At 46.8% G+C, this 16024-nt stretch overlaps 1 protein-coding gene across 1 annotated transcript in view; it reads right to left on the reverse strand.

Annotated features, from left to right (window-relative positions):
• Positions 1-8186, reverse strand: part of LOC120999383 (oocyte zinc finger protein XlCOF8.4-like) — an 81096-nt gene extending 72910 nt beyond the window's left edge. Inside the window, exon 1 of the mRNA XM_040430252.1 lies at positions 8146-8186. The gene's annotated coding sequence lies outside the window, so the exon portion shown is untranslated. The remainder of the gene's footprint in view (positions 1-8145) is intronic.
• Between the last annotated feature and the right edge of the window lie 7838 nt (positions 8187-16024).

Genomic DNA, 16024 nt, shown 5'->3' on the forward strand with positions numbered 1-16024 from the left:
AACTACATTAAGGTCTCCCATCACTACCATACTATCACAACTCTCCTGCACAACCTTCAGCTCCAACTCTGGAAAAAAAACTAGCTTGCATAGCATTAGGCCCATATACATTAAACAATGTTAACCTGCCTGCATCGGTATCTAGATCAAGCTTCAGTAATCTGCCTTTATCATCCCCATCTGTCGATAAAACCTCACATCTAAGCTTCTTATGGATTAATATCATCACACCTGCTCTTCTTCCGTCTGAGGGAGAGCCGTATATTTGTCCCACCCACATGCGTCGCATCCGCCAAAAATCAGCCTCCCAGGTGCGTCTCCTGAATCAAGGCTATATCAGCCTGTAATCTCTTTAGGTGGCGTAGGACCATTATTCTTTTATGAGGAGACCTCAGCCCTCTAGCATTCCAGGATACCAATTTAATCATTTGGGCTGGATATATGGTATTAGTAAAGTATAAGCACCTTTGGGAGGCCGGTTCCCGGCGAACATCCTCCCATAAAGCCCGTCAGTGACATTGCAATTCAAGTTATTAGATGGCATAATAAACATAATCCCCCCTCCCAACATAACCCCGGTAAACATGTAGACACTCTCTCCCCTGAGAACCCTGAGAGCGCTCAAACAAAACAGCAAATCTTCTATAGACTCCTCTTTTTTCGCACCGACCTGGGCTAGACTGCTGCATACCTCTAGCCTAGAGTCCATTTCTTAAAACCACTTCTTCCATTTCTGACCTCCTCTCCCCGGACAAAATGCATACAATGATATTAAACTTGCCTACTAACCTCCCCTCCGCTAGACCTAATCAGCGCATGAAAAGAAAAAAACCCATACATTTCTTACTGAGTTCCTTACAAGCGTAGGCCGCCATCCACAGCATTGATTTGCGACTCCCCGCTAAGTAAATGATACTTAGTGCGGTTATCCCCAGTCCGGACTGGAAGCAGGATTTCTCTTTCGTCTCGGAGATACTCCAGGTAATGCAGTTGACCACGTATTTCTTGCATTACCAAAGCGACCCTCTCTTGGCGAATCGGCTCCACTATTAGGCGATCTTGTGGCTAGGTCCCTTGGTATGTTGCAGTCCTCCAGGGCATCTGCTGCATCCGAAAGTGTAAGGTAAGTGTCCACTCCACCATCCGTCCTGAACACTCTCAGTACCGCCGGGTAGATCAGGGCAAACTTTACTTTCTTGTTTACTAGCTGGGTACATATTTGAGAAAAGGCTCTCCTTTTCTTGGAGACCTCCATGGAATAGTCCCCAAAAATTAAAATCTGATGGCCGCGTAATTTGAGCGGCTGCTTGAGCCTTCTATACTTGAACAGGATGGCCTCCTTATCTGTGTACTTCAGGTACTTTACTATGGTCGTTCTGGGTCTCCTCTGCGGTTCGGTCTCACCGGTATCTTGCGGCGGGCCGATTCTGTGCGCCCTCTCGACCGTTGCTGGGGCCTGGAGTCCCAATGCTTGTGGTAACTCGTCTGAGCAGATCCGAGATAGCTGATGCACTGGGATGTTCTCCGGTAAACCGAGAATACGCAGATTGCTTCTGCGGGACCTGTTTTCCAAGTCCTCAACTTTATCTCGGAGCGCCTTGTTAGACTGTGTAACGTCCCTGAGCTGGGTGTGAACTCTCTCCAGCTCGTCCTCCACAATGCCCATTCTTTGCTCAAGTTCTTGCACTTGCTCCGAGTGTTGATTCACCGTCGCCTGCAGTTGCTTTAAGGAAGTTGAGATCGTTGCTTCCAAAGTGGCTTTTATATCTGGCGTCAATAATTTTGCTACCGCTATGGCCATTTCTCTGCAGGAAGATTCCAAATCGCCAGCCTGCTGAGCCCCTTCCAGCTGTGTGAGTATTAGCTCCTCCGCCTCTTGTGGCTGAGAAGTTTGTGAGGACGAGCGGGTCAACATCTTCCTAGGGTCCGCCATCTTGCCCTTCTGAAGTTCAGCTAGGTCGCGCGGCGGGAGAGGCGAGCTGGCGAGCTGGCTAGCGGGGTGCCATTGCGCACTATAAACTTCTCCATCTACCTCCCTCTGTGTCGGGGAGATGTATAGTCGGGGTGATGAAGCCCCGGGTCTCGGCAACACCCGCTGTTAGTGTCCGGGGAGACGGAGCTCTCTCTGCTCACCTCCTTACATGTGCGCGCCGGAACCGGAAGTCCCTATTGATCCTTTTTTAACTATTATAACAGACTTTGGACGCATTCAGTCCGGAATATCAACTGTGCTAAATCAGTAATTTTACCATACTAATCTGCTGGTTGTGAGAATCTTTAAATATTTGTGGGTGGAAATATTGGCAAGAGTGTCTGATTTCATAGAGGCTAACCTAACACTGTTAATGGTGAAGTTTACACAAAAAATGCCACTTTTGGACATAGGTCGTGAAAATTTGATAAAGACGGTTATGATGCTGCAGCTTTTGTATATTCTCCACAACTCACCGGTGTGTATTCATCTGTGGTCTTTTCACAAGATACATTTCGTACTTTGTTATGGAAGAAGCAATTTTGTAAAATTTGCTATGAGACTTTACAGAGGGACAAGTCATCTGGCAGTCTTGTGCTTCCCAATCCCCTATTGTACTCTTTGGCTGACAGATGCAGAATTTTAAAGGTTGGAACAGTAAGGATTGCTGGAAGATGAGTGGGTGATTAACATCTTCGGTTATGGGCTTGAGTCTCCCATTAGCTGCTCTTGAAGAGGGGCCAGGAGATGGTTTGGGATTTTTCCCTTCTTTGATGCTCATGAGGAAGGTCTGGGAAGGTCAAAAATATATTTAAAGCCCCTATTCAGAATTCATTGTCTTTCCCCCATGTCACTCCGCCCCCCTACATGACCTGTCCATTACATTTAATAGTACAACGCTTTCTCTAGTCTCACAGGTCTGCTGCCTGGGGGTAACATTAGATTCTGCCCTGACCTTTAACCCCTTTAGGACTCAGCCCTATTTTACCTTAAGGACTTGGCCATTTTTTGCAAATCTGACCAGTGTCACTTTAACTGCTGATAACTTTAAAACGCTTTTACTTACCCAGGCCGTTCTGAGATAGTTTTTTCGTCACATATTGTACTTCATGACACTGCTAAAATTATAGAGTAATACCTCCAAAAAAATGTATTACTTTACATTCCCCATATGTCTACTTCATGTTTGGATCATTTTGGGAATTATATTTAATTTTTTGGGGATGTTACAAGGCTTAGAAGTTTAGAAGCAAATCTTGAAATTTTTCAGAAATTTTCAAAAACCCAATTTTTAGGGACCAGTTCAGGTCTGAAGTCACTTTGCGAGGCTTACATAATAGAAACCACCCAAAAATGACCCCATTCTATAAACTACACCCCTCAAGGTATTCAAAACTGATTTTACAAACTTTGTTAACCCTTTAGGTGTTCCACAAGAATTAATGGAACATAGAGATACAATTTATGGTCCTGATTCTTTAGTTTACAGAAACGCCCCATATGTGGTCGTAAACCATTGTACGGGCACACGGCAGGGCGCAAAATGAAAGAAATGCCATACGGTTTTTGGAAGGCAGCTTTTGCTGGACTGTTTTTTTTGACACCATGTCCAATTTGAAGCCCCCCTGATGCAACCCTAGAGTAGAAACTCCATAAAAATGACCCCATGTAAATAATCTACACGCCTCAAGGTATTCAAAACAGATTTTACAAACGTCGTTAACCCTTTAGGTGTTCCACAAGAATTAATGGAAAATAGAGATACAATTTCAAAATTTCACTTTTTTGGCAGATTTTCCATTTTAATAATTTTTTTACGGTTACAAAGCAAGGGTTAACAGCCAAACCAAACTCAATATTTATGGCCCTGATTCTTTCGTTTACAGAAACACCCCATGTGTGGTCGTAAACCGCTGTACGGGCACACAGCAGGGCGCAGAAGGAAAGGAATGCCATACGGTTTTTGGAAGGCAGCTTTTGCTGGACTGTTTTTTTTGACACCATGTCCAATTTGAAGCCCCCCTGATGCAACCCTAGAGTAGAAACTCCATAAAAATGACCCCATGTAAATAATCTACACGCCTCAAGGTATTCAAAACAGATTTTACAAACGTCGTTAACCCTTTAGGTGTTCCACAAGAGTTATTGGCGAATGGAGATTAAATTTCAGAATTTAAATTTTTGGGCAAATTTTCCATTTTACTCCATTTTTCCCTGTAACAAAGCAAGGGTTAACAGCCAAACAAAACTCAATATTTATGGCTCTGATTCTGTAGTTTACAGAAACACCCCATATGTGGTCGTAAACAGCTGTACAGGCACACGGAAGGGTGCAGAAGGAAAGGAAGCCATACGGTTTTTGGAAGGCAGATTTTGCTGGACTGTTTTTTTTGACACCATGTCCCATTTGAAGCCCCCCCTGATGCACCCCTAGAGTAGAAACTCCAAAAAAATGGCCCCATTTTAGAAACTACAGGATAGGGTGGCAGTATTGTTGGTACTAGTTTAGGGTACATATGATTTTTGGTTGCTCTATATTACACTTTTTGTGAGGCAAGATAACAAGAAATAGCTGTTTTGGCACCGTTTTTATTTTTTGTTATTTACAACATTCATCTGACAGGTTAGATCATGTGATATTTTTATAGATCAGGTTGTCACGGATGCGGCGATACCTAATATGTATACTTTTTTTTATTTATGTAAGTTTTACACAATTATTTCATTTTTGAAGCAAAAAAAATCATGTTTTAGTGTTTCCATAGTCTGAGAGCCATCATTTTTTCAGTTTTTGGGCGATTACCTTGGGTAGGGTATTATTTGTGCGGGATGAGATGACGGTTTTATTGGCACTATTTTGGGGTGCGTGTGACTTTTTGATTGCTTGCTATTACACTTTTTGTGATGTAAGGTGACAAAAAATGGTTTATTTAACACACTTTTTATTTTTTGTTTTTTACGGTGTTCATCTGAGAGGTTAGGTCATGTGATATTTTCTTAGAGCCGGTCGATACGAACGCGGCGATACCTAATATGTATACTTTTTTTTATTTATGTAAGTTTTACACAATAACAGCTTTTCTCAAACAAAATAAATGATGTTTTAGTGTCTCCATATTCTGAGCCATAGTTTTTTTTATTTTTTGGGCGATTGTCTCAGGTAGGGGCTCATTTTTTGCGGGATGAGGCGACGGTTAGATTGGTACTATTTTGGTGGGCAAACGCCTTTTTGATCACTTGCTGTTGTACTTTTTGTGATGTAAGGTGACAAAAAAATGGTTTATTTAGCACAGTTTTTATTTTTTATCGGACGCGGCGATACCTAATATGTATACTTTTTTTTCCCGCCTATTTTTTAAACTTTATTTGGGGAAAATTACGTTTTTGTTTATTTTTACTTGAAACTTTAAATTTTTTTGGGGTAAAACTTAATTTTTTCAACTTTTTTTTTTCACATTTTTTTTGGTCCCACTTTGGGACTTGAACTTTTGGGGGTCTAATCCTTTACAATGCATTCCAATACTTCTGTATTTAAATGCATTGGCTGTATGAGTAATACTGTGTGTATTACTCATACAGCTTCCAGCCTGTGAGATCCAGGGGGCTGGATCTCACAGGCTCTTCACTGTAAGGCAGCGCGATGCCTCAGGAAGGTATCGCGCTGCCTTCCATGCCATCGGGTCCCCCCCCCACAGCCGCATGGGGACCTGATGGCACCGCCGCCGCAACCGCAGGTAAAGCCGCAAACCGCAGGTCTGAATTGACCTGCGGTTTGTGACGATCGCCGATACGGGGGGGTCACATGACCCCCCCTGGCGTTGTGACAGGATGCCCGCTGTGAGACTGCCTATCCACCTCTGGTACATGTGGTGCACCCTCTAGCACTGCCACACTTTCCACATTGGGTTCCCCCAGCTGTATTCTCTCAACATTTATCAACACTTGGGAACCTCCAGCCCTTGGTTCCGGGTCATCCGAACACACAGAGGCTCCTCAGTGCAGTCGTTGCCATTGGAAACACCTCGACTCCGGTCACTCCAGCCGCACCCACTGGCAGGTAATGCCAGAACTCTGGAGAGCCGCACTGCTTTCCATCTCACTCTCTTCCTGTCGGTTGCCCTTGGCAACGGCATATATTTTTTCCTCCGGCACTCCACTCTCAGCCAAGTTCAGAGCAGCCTCTCCAAGTGCAGCACTCGGCTTTCTCAACAAGGAATTAGTTTCCAGCACCAGCTGCTCCATTACTTCCTCTGTGGCCTTGGTTTTCCGCCAAACCGGGCCACTTCCCACAGATGACATCACCCTCGGTATGAGTGGTTTCCACCACACCGGACCATCTTTCACCCAGGTCGCCATTTTGACCAAAAAATTTCCACAGGTCAGTCTCTGTAAATTTGGGCTACTGGCTCTTTAAGCTCCACACAGCCTTACAGCAGCAGTCAGCAGCACCTGTTCGTTCTGTCTTGTCGCTGCTCCCAGCAACACTTTGCCTTTTACTTTTCAGCCCGGATGCTTGCCGCTAGCAACACTTTATATCACCGTACAGCAATTTCCGCAGCACTCCGCACAGACAATGCTTGCTGGTGCCCGCAGGTGCCCTGGTGCCCGCATCCTCCACCAATTGTGGGGATTCGCTCTGGTAGACCGGTCAGCGGACGCAGTATAGAGGCAAAGGACCAGGTTGTAAATCACTCTTCAGTGTTTTTTCACACTTATAACACAGCAGTCACTTTTCAGGCTCGGTGCTTGTTCACACACAGAAAAACAAAATAAAGTTCACCTGGTATCCTGGGTGTCAGTTCACACCCGGCTGAATGCTCAGCCTCAGACAGTCCACTTGCAAGCTTTAAGATGGCCTGCTCGCCTGACACACGGTCTTCAGACCTCAGCACAGAGATCTCCAGAGCTCCACTGTCAGAGAGAGGTAATCCACACCACCCGGCAGTGGAGCTCTGGAGATCTCTGTGCCGAGGTCTGAAGACCATGTGTCAGGCGAGCAGGCCATCTTAAAGCCTGCAAGTGGACTGTCTGAGGCTGAGCATTCAGCCGGGTGTAAACTGACACCCAGGATACCAGGTGAACTTTATTTTGTTTTTCTCTGTGTGAACAAGCACCAAGCCTGAAAAGTGACTGTTGTGTTATAAGTGTGAATAAACACTGAAGAGTGATTTACAACCTGGTCCTTTGCCTCTACACTGCGTCCGCTGAAGGGGGCACAGCTGGGCATATTACTGTGAGGGGGCACAAACCTGGGCATATTACTGTGAGGGGGCACAGCTGGACATATTACTGTGAGGGGGCACATTTATGGGCATCGCTACTGTGAGGGGCACATAGCTGAGGATAACTACTGTGAAGAAGGCACAATGCTGTGAGGGGCACATATATGGGCATCGCTGTGAGGGGGCACATATCTGTCATAACTACTGTGAGAGGGCACATATCTGGGCATAACTACTGTGAAGTAGGCACAATGCTGGCATAACTACTGTGTGGTGGCATAAAGGAGGAATAATTAATATGTTGTGGTATTTAGGGGACTAGGTGAGATTAGTTGTTTAGTTATGTTTTGGGGCATAATGCTGAAAACATTGGCGCCGCACATACTGTTCCTCTTTGAATGTTGGGAGGTATGCCGACACCCTGTACTCCCACAGATCAGCTGTTCCCTGCAGCCTCTGATACAAAGCCTAGAACAGGAAGCGCAGGTCCGTTCAAAGTGTAGTGTAGGTTACTGCAGCTCAGCACTCTATTCAGTGGTAGCTGAGCTGCAGTAACCCAGCACGGCCACTACACCTTGAACGGAGCCGTCTGCTTCCTGTTCCATTCATGAGCTAGGTTCTGTATGGAGGCTGCAGGGAACAGTCGACTGGTGGGGGTGCAGGAGTGTCAGACCTTCACCGATCAGATATTAATGACCTAACCTGAGGACAGGCCATCAATATCAGGAACCTGGAAGACCACCAAACACCAGAAGGTACAGGAGAACCTCACTACCCCTCTAACAGGCAGCCCACCTTCAAAAAACCCTCTCTCTCCCTTCAGACTCCTCCAACATGCATTCACATGTAAATAAAACTCCCCGCAGCCTCCTCCAAAATACAGGCCCATGTAAAAGAACATCCCCTCCAACAAGCAGTCCCAAGTGCAAAACTTTAACAATCTCTCTTTACCTGAATACAAAACAAGGACAGCCGTGTGGGGTGTAACTGATCACATGACTGTGACATCATCAAAGGTCCTGTAGCCAAAAACATTTACAGCCCTCCCATGTAACTGATCACATGACTGTGACATCATCAAAGGTCCTGTAGCCAAAAACATTTACAGCCCTCCCATGTAACTGATCACATGACTGTGACATCATCAAAGGTCCTGTAGCCAATAACATTTACAGCTCTCCCATGTAACTGATCACATGACTGTGACATCATCAGGTCCTACAGCCACTAACATTTAGGTTGCGTCTGGTGGAGTTGCTCCTGGCAGTTGAGTAGTGAGGAAGCTAGAATGGAGAAGACATCTTCCATAGTTTGCCAAAGACACATGAGGACGTTCCCACCACCTCTGCGTCTTATCATCTCAGGCATTAAGTCTCTCAAAGAGTGGCTCTCACTTTTCTTCAATACCCAGTATGTAGAATTCCAGGGTTTAAACTCGACAGTTGAGATATATTAACCTCTTCATGACCAAGTGATTTTCCATTTTTGTGTTTTTGTTTTTTACTCCCCGTCTTCTTGATGCCATAGCTTTTTTACTTTTCCGTTCACATAGCCGTATAAGGACAAGTTGTACATTCTAATGGCACCATTTAATATTGCATACTAGGATTACAAGTTATAGTGGCTCACTCCACTTGTCACCGTGGTAATGGTGCCCTGCTGCAAGTGATTCACCTACTCTCTTCATTTAAACAAATATAAAATAATCAGCAGGCACTCACCATCTGAATTTCACATATATAAACACATTTAAAAGAATGATTGATTAAATAAAATATTATGGATAATACTATAATATATCTTGAAACTTTACATACAATATATAAAATTATGACCATATAACTAATTACAAATGGATAAGTATCAGATGTTATAGAATCGTAAAATAGAAAATCAGATAAAAAAATCGGATAAAAATCACCTACCAAACTACCAAATAAATTATCCTGCAGGATCAAGAAGTACATACCCTAAAAATGCTGGAATTATTCAAGACAACCTCCACAACTTCGTCTTTTTCTTAATACGTATCTACCTACTACCACGTGGGACGCCGACAGCTGAACGCCATAACTACACTATACGAAAAGAAAAGACATAAGTTCTGGGTCTGGGTGAGTAGCTCAACTGTGAGAGGGACGCCTCTACAGTAAGCGCTATCGAATTTTATACGAACAATTGACTATCTGATCTTATGCAAGACAAATCGTATTATTAATTCGAAAGTTACCCATTGATATAACTGCACAGCCTTAGTGTCCTATTGAAAACAACAGACACTTCAGTGCATAAATTAAGGATATCTGCGATAAAAGACCGATTGAAACTTGGTCTATTATATATTGCAATTACGTACTTTCTGTAAGGAACTTTGTATTGGATTGTCAATAAGGACATATAGACAAGTACATTTTAGATATCTAAGGCCTCTTTCACACTTGCGTTGTCCGGATCCGGCGTGTACTCCACTTGCCGGAATTACACGTCGGATCCGGAAAAACACAAGTGAACTGAAAGCATTTGAAGACGCATCCGTCTTCAAAATGCGTTCAGTGTTACTATGGCAGCCAGGACGCTATTAAAGTCCTGGCTGCCATAGTAGTAGTGGGGAGCGGGGGAGCAGTATACTTACAGTCCGTGCGGCTCCCGGGGCGCTCCAGAATGACGTCAGGGCGCCCCATGCGCATGGATGACGTGATCCATGTGATCACATGATCCATGCACTTGGGGCGCCCTAACGTCACTCTGGAGTAAGTATACTGCTCCCCCGCTCCCCACTACACTTTACCATGGCTGCCAGGACTTTAGCGTCCCAGCAGCCATGGTAACCATTCAGAAAAAGCTAAACGTCGGATCCGGTAATGCGCCGAAACGACGTTTAGCTTAAGGCCGGATCCGGATCAATGCCTTTCAATGGGCATTCATTCCGGATCCGGCCTTGCGGCAAGTGTTCCGGATTTTTGGCCGGAGCAAAAAGCGCAGCATGCTGCGGTATTTTCTCCGGCCAAAAAACGTTCCGTTCCGGAACTGAAGACATCCTGATGCATCCTGAACGGATTTCTCTCCATTCAGAATGCATTAGGATAATCCTGATCGACGGAACTCTATGCCGGAAGAAAAGAACGCAAGTGTGAAAGAGCCCTAATGGATACTTGAAACTGTATTCGAATATCATTTGAAAAAATCCCATCAAAATAATTCTATGCGATACTCCATCCGATTTTTTTATCCGATTTTTTTTATCTGATTTTCTATTTTTCGATTCTATAACATCTGATACTTATCCATTTGTAATTAGTTATATGGTCATAATTTTATATATTGTATGTAAAGTTTTAAGATATATTATAGTATTATCCATAATATTTTATTTAATCAATAATTTTATTAAATGTGTTATATATGTGAAATTCAGATGGTGAGTGCCTGCTGATTATTTTATTTGTGCTCGGATCGGCTCATGCTGAGAGGGTACCCTACCTAAGCCTATACTCCACCCCCCCAACCTAGAAGCAGCAGAGTTATGCCGGAACTGCTTATCGAAGGGTAGCCTAAAGGGGGCTACCCCAATGATGAGACCTGAAAGAAGGGAGAGCTCCTGGGTGGGTTGAAATCGTTCGAACCGACAAGTGGGGGGAGGAGGGCCAGGTTTAAATAGTGAACGCCCCGCCTCCCCTTACACAAATGCGGCACTCTTAATTGCCTACCACTTGCGCTCGGATCGGCTCATGCTGAGAGGGTAACCTACCTAAGCCTATACTCCACCCCCCCAACCTAGAAGCAGCAGAGTTATGCCGGAACTGCTTATCGAAGGGTAGCCTAAAGGGGCCAAAAGAACCATGCATAGGATTTAGAAAACTAGATAACAGAAACTACAGACCAAAACTCGAAAGCCAATGATATTTCGTATAAGGATCCGGGATATTACGCATGGAACACGCGGAACTGCGATGACCCAACCGTTTGATGACATGTACTGGCACCTTATGCATGGACGCCGCCGCTGCCGCGCCAATGCGGAAGGAATGTCCTGTGATCCAGCGAGGACCGACCCCTGAACCTGTCAACTAACCTGAATGTACGTAAGAAAGGCTGCGGTGGTTAGCTGGGCATTGCCTAGTTCGAGTACGGGAGAACATGCCGCTTGGACTAAATACTACGCAGCCAAGCTTCCAAGGCCTGCACCGGACACCATCTGCTGTCCGTGGGAAAGTATCTGACCGCCACTGGTTGCCCCGGCCGTGACGTCTTGGACGAGGCCAAGGTGAGGACATAGATGGACCCGCGCCGGATGAGCTGACCTTTCCGCAGGCACCCAGCCAGCGTATTGGTGCCCATGAGCTCGCCTGACCTGAGGAATCCATGGAAGGCCAGGTACAAGGCTGTTTCTACCAGAGCGCTAACCTGTGGCCCGAACGGTTTGCCCCTGCAGTTTGCCTGTCACGGCCTGAACAAGCTACCGGTAAATGGCTGACGCACATGTCGTTTCACAACAGACATCTTGCGCAAACCCTTCAACGCCGCTTTGATCGGGTGGGCGGAGAAGAGTGACGGTAGGTCCGGATGTAGCCTGTACCAATGGTGCTGAATACCTGCCATGTATAGTTAACAATGCTATAGGACAGGTTTAATTGAGAGTGGCAAAAACCCAGACAAAGCCCAATAGGTGAGTGATAGGTCCCCGGCCAGCGGCCGGGTAGGTGTTCTCATATCTCTGAAACAGGTGCCAAGCTGTCTTGTAAGCCCTCAGAGTATTACTGGCCAAGGAATTGGCCATCAGTCTCTTAGCTATGGTGAGATGGGAGACTAGTCCCAGCGCAGCTGGGCCTGGTGAGGAAATTATTATTTTTTTTTAAATCTCCATGCGTGAGAGACTCTAATGGCGGAGTCCTGTGTGTAAACCTAAAGCGGAGAAGCCATGCGTGAGAGACTAATGGCGGAGCCATGCGTGAGAGACTAATGGCGGAGCCATGCGTGAGAGACTAATGGCGGAGTCATATGTGTAAAACTAAAACGGAGAAGCCATGCGTGAGAGACTACTCCTTCCCCTGATCCCTGCCTACCTAACGGCACGGCGGCCCGTGCCAGACTTTATTGAAGATGAGGAGCCTTACCCCCCAGCCACGTGGGGAGCTCACGCTTCTCCCTGGCAGAATGCACCAGTGCGGGGGAGCCCCCCTCCTCAGCTAGGGCCGACCCACCGCCGGCTGGACACTCGTACCGCGTGGAGAGCAGCGCCACTCCCTGGCAATGTGCACCGGATCAGAGGGAGCCCTTCCTTTACCGTGGGCCCCGGCCCCCGCTGGTTTGAACCGTGTGCCGCGTGAGGAGCCGCACAGCTCCCTGGCATTGTGCGCCGGTGCGGGAGTGCCCCCCCTCACCTAGGGGCTGGTTATTGTGACTGGAACCCGCTGGGAGACTGAAGCCTAACTGGACCTACCTGTGACCGTGAAGGCTGACCTCCCAGGCCGTGGCTGACCCACGTGCGTAGTCGTGACACAACTACCCGTAGATGCCCCCCCAGTGCCTGTAGTTAACGGGAGTGCGACCGAGTCTGTGGATGTGACCGACTAGCCCCTGTAGTCGTGAGGGGACCCTACATCGAGAGTAGCGGTAACGGACCATCGCCTGTAGACGTGGTAGTATTACCTCATGAGTCTGTTGACATGAGACTAATGCCTGCAGTCGTGGCCGGTCTTAATAATGAGTCTGTAGTCGTAACGGATTTGTGCCTGCAGTCGTGGCAGGGCTTTAGAGCGGGTCTGTAGTCGTGACAGACTGACGCCTGCAGTCGTGGCAGGGCTTTAGAGCGGGTCTGTAGTCGTGACAGACTGACGCCTGCAGTCGTGGCAGGACTTTATAACGAGTCTGTAGTCGTGACAGACTGATGCCTGCAGTCGTGGCAGGACTTTATAACGAGTCTGTAGTCGTGACAGACTGATGCGTGCAGTCGTGGCAGGACTTTATAACGAGTCTGTAGTCGTGACAGACTGTTGCCTGCAGTCGTGGCAGGACTTTATAACGAGTCTGTAGTCGTGACAGACTGATGCCTGCAGTCGTGGCAGGGCTTTATAACGGGTCTGTAGTCGTGACAGACTGATGCCTGCAGTCGTGGCAAGGCTTTATAACGGGTCTGTAGTCGTGACAGACTGTTGCCTGCAGTCGTGGCAGGGCTTTAGAGCGGGTCTGTAGTCGTGACAGACTGATGCCTGCAGTCGTGGCAGGGCTTTATAAGGAGTCTGTAGTCGTGACAGACCTGGCAAAGCAACATTCCTATCTATACCATTATTATTATTTTCTTTTCTTTTTTTTTTTTTTCTTTTCCCCCCCACCAAAGGCCACGATTGTAGGCGCCACCCTGTAAGAGATGCGCCAGAGGCCTGGACATAATAGTCCACCATCCCCCGTCCCCCAAGCCTATGCAGGAGAAAAGAGGGGGTTGGCCCCCGCATGCACCACCCCTGACTCACCTGGCGGCCATGACAGCCACGAACCCCACAGTATCGTAAGTTAGCCCACCACCTGTGGACCTGAATAACCAAGGACAGACGTGTGAGTGAGCGCACGCCACCGCTCCCTAGCTAACCACCGGATTATTGTGACTGCGCCCGAACCAACCCCCTGACTGACCGTATGGGCTTACGCGCGGCCCGGCTGCGTGCGCAAAGTGACGTGGCCAGCCCCCCTCCTTGAAGCCCTCTTTATATTTGATCCTTGAACATATTCCAAATTTTATTTAAATTTTTATTTTATTTTTTATACTCCTGCCTTAGTACCTAGCCACTGTGCCTGAGCAGAGGAGCCCTGCACCTGGACTGCAGTACCAGTATGGGCCTGTAGGTGTCGACCATCCCCCGCCCTCTCTCAAGCCAGGACCTGCTGGAGCGCAGCAAGCCAGTGATTCCCTTCTAGGTTAGAATTAACCATTGAAATCATAACTTGTTATACAGTGCACATGTCTGAGTATCTGCTTATCTTGTCTTGCCTGAGTTTGGCGCAGTAAAGAAGACGAGTTTATTCTGCAGCGGATTCCTAGACATGACTGAAAGTCACATAAGCATGTCCACCTTCACTGCCTCGCTAATTGTAATTACCAGGAGAACGTGCATCAGGATCGGCTGTGAGGGATTTGCGCTCCGCCATGTGGAACATTGCATCCCGTGCCCACCGCTATCGACTATTTGTACAGGGAAAGCCGCGGCGTATTAATCGCCTATAGGTTTCGGCTCCCGTCCCCTGATCCTGCAGCTGGACCTCCGCTTACTGATTGCAGCTAATGAATAGACCCCTGTGTGAGCGGACGGCGTTTTCCTCTACGGCGGAACGTTCTGATACGGGAGTGAGATATATAACGCTGCGTCGCGGAGCCGACGGCCGGCGTGACCGATGCTCAGGGTATGCGAGCGGACGTCGTGACCCGTCGCTGCTGAGCCACAGGTGAGGGGTGCCTGCCTGGGGGACGCTGCATGTGGGAGCGGGGGTGCTTAGCGCAGGGCCTGGAGCGGATCGGGGTGCCTGTCTCGGGGTGCCGGAAGCAATCGGGAGTGCGGGCAGTCTCCAGCGCAGCTGGGGATCGGCGGCACGCTCGGCAGCCCCACATGTTATACATAGCGAGACGGGTGTGCAAGCCACCCTGCCTACCTAATCACCGTAGCGACGACCTCGGCGCAGCCGATCCCCCGATCCTCCAGTGACGCATGCCCTTCTCTGGCACCAACCCACAAGCCGATTCGAAATCGTTCAAACCGACAAGTGGGGGGAGGAGGGCCAGGTTTAAATAGTGAACGCCCCGCCTCCCCTCACACAAATGCGGCACTCTTAATTGCCTACCACATAACCATTTAATATTGCATAGGATGTATTGGGAAGCTGGGAAAAAAATTCAATTCCTTCACAGTTTTATGGATTTTGTCTTTATGGGTTTCCCTATGAGATAAAACTGACCTGTTCCCTTCATTCTCCAGGTCACTGCGATTACAGCGATACCACGTTTGTTTTATCTTTCTGAATAAAACAAAAAAAAAACACTTTGGAAACAACTTAATTATTCTTTTCATCGCCATATTCTGACCCGCATAACTTTTTAATAGTTATGTCTACGAAGCAGTGTGAGGGCTCTATTTTTTGTGGGACGATCCGTAGTTTTTATTGATACCATTTTGGGATGTGTGTGACATTTTGATCACTTTTTATACTGGGGAGGTGAAGTGATGAAAAAAACGGCGAATTGGCCGTATTGATTTGTTTTCCTGTTACGCCGTTCACTGTATGGGATAACATGTTTAGTATTTTAATAGTACAGGCATTTTCAGATGTGGAGCTGTCTATGATGATTTTTTGATTGTTTATTTTTATTTTAGGGAAAAGGGGGTGATTTCAATTTTTTGATATTTGTTTACATTTTTTAAAACATTTTTAGGTCCCAAAGGGGACCATAACATGCAATCATTAGATTGCAATTCATATAAAGTAATGGCATTTTATCCATTACCCTATACAAAGATCAGTATATTTCAAATTCCTGAATTGGAATGTACCAGTAATAGCCTAGAAGCCCAGTACAGGCTCTGACTCATTACTGCAGTGGAACGCCTTCCCTGATCTCCAGGGGAGGCGTTCCTGCCTGGGAACCGCATGCTTCTGGGTTTTTTGCATTTCAGATGCCGTGGTCACATTTGACCACGGCATCTGAGAGGTTAAATGTATGCAATCGGCATTACCGCCAGTTGCAGACTTTATCCCCAGGTGTCTGGGGTGTGCTTCAGAGCAGATGCCATCTTTAAATACCTGACATGTGATGTACTATTACGTCACGTCGAGAAAGGGTTAA

The sequence above is a fragment of the Bufo bufo genome, chromosome 4 (genome assembly GCF_905171765.1).
Source record: "Bufo bufo chromosome 4, aBufBuf1.1, whole genome shotgun sequence".
Lineage (NCBI taxonomy): Eukaryota > Metazoa > Chordata > Amphibia > Anura > Bufonidae > Bufo > Bufo bufo.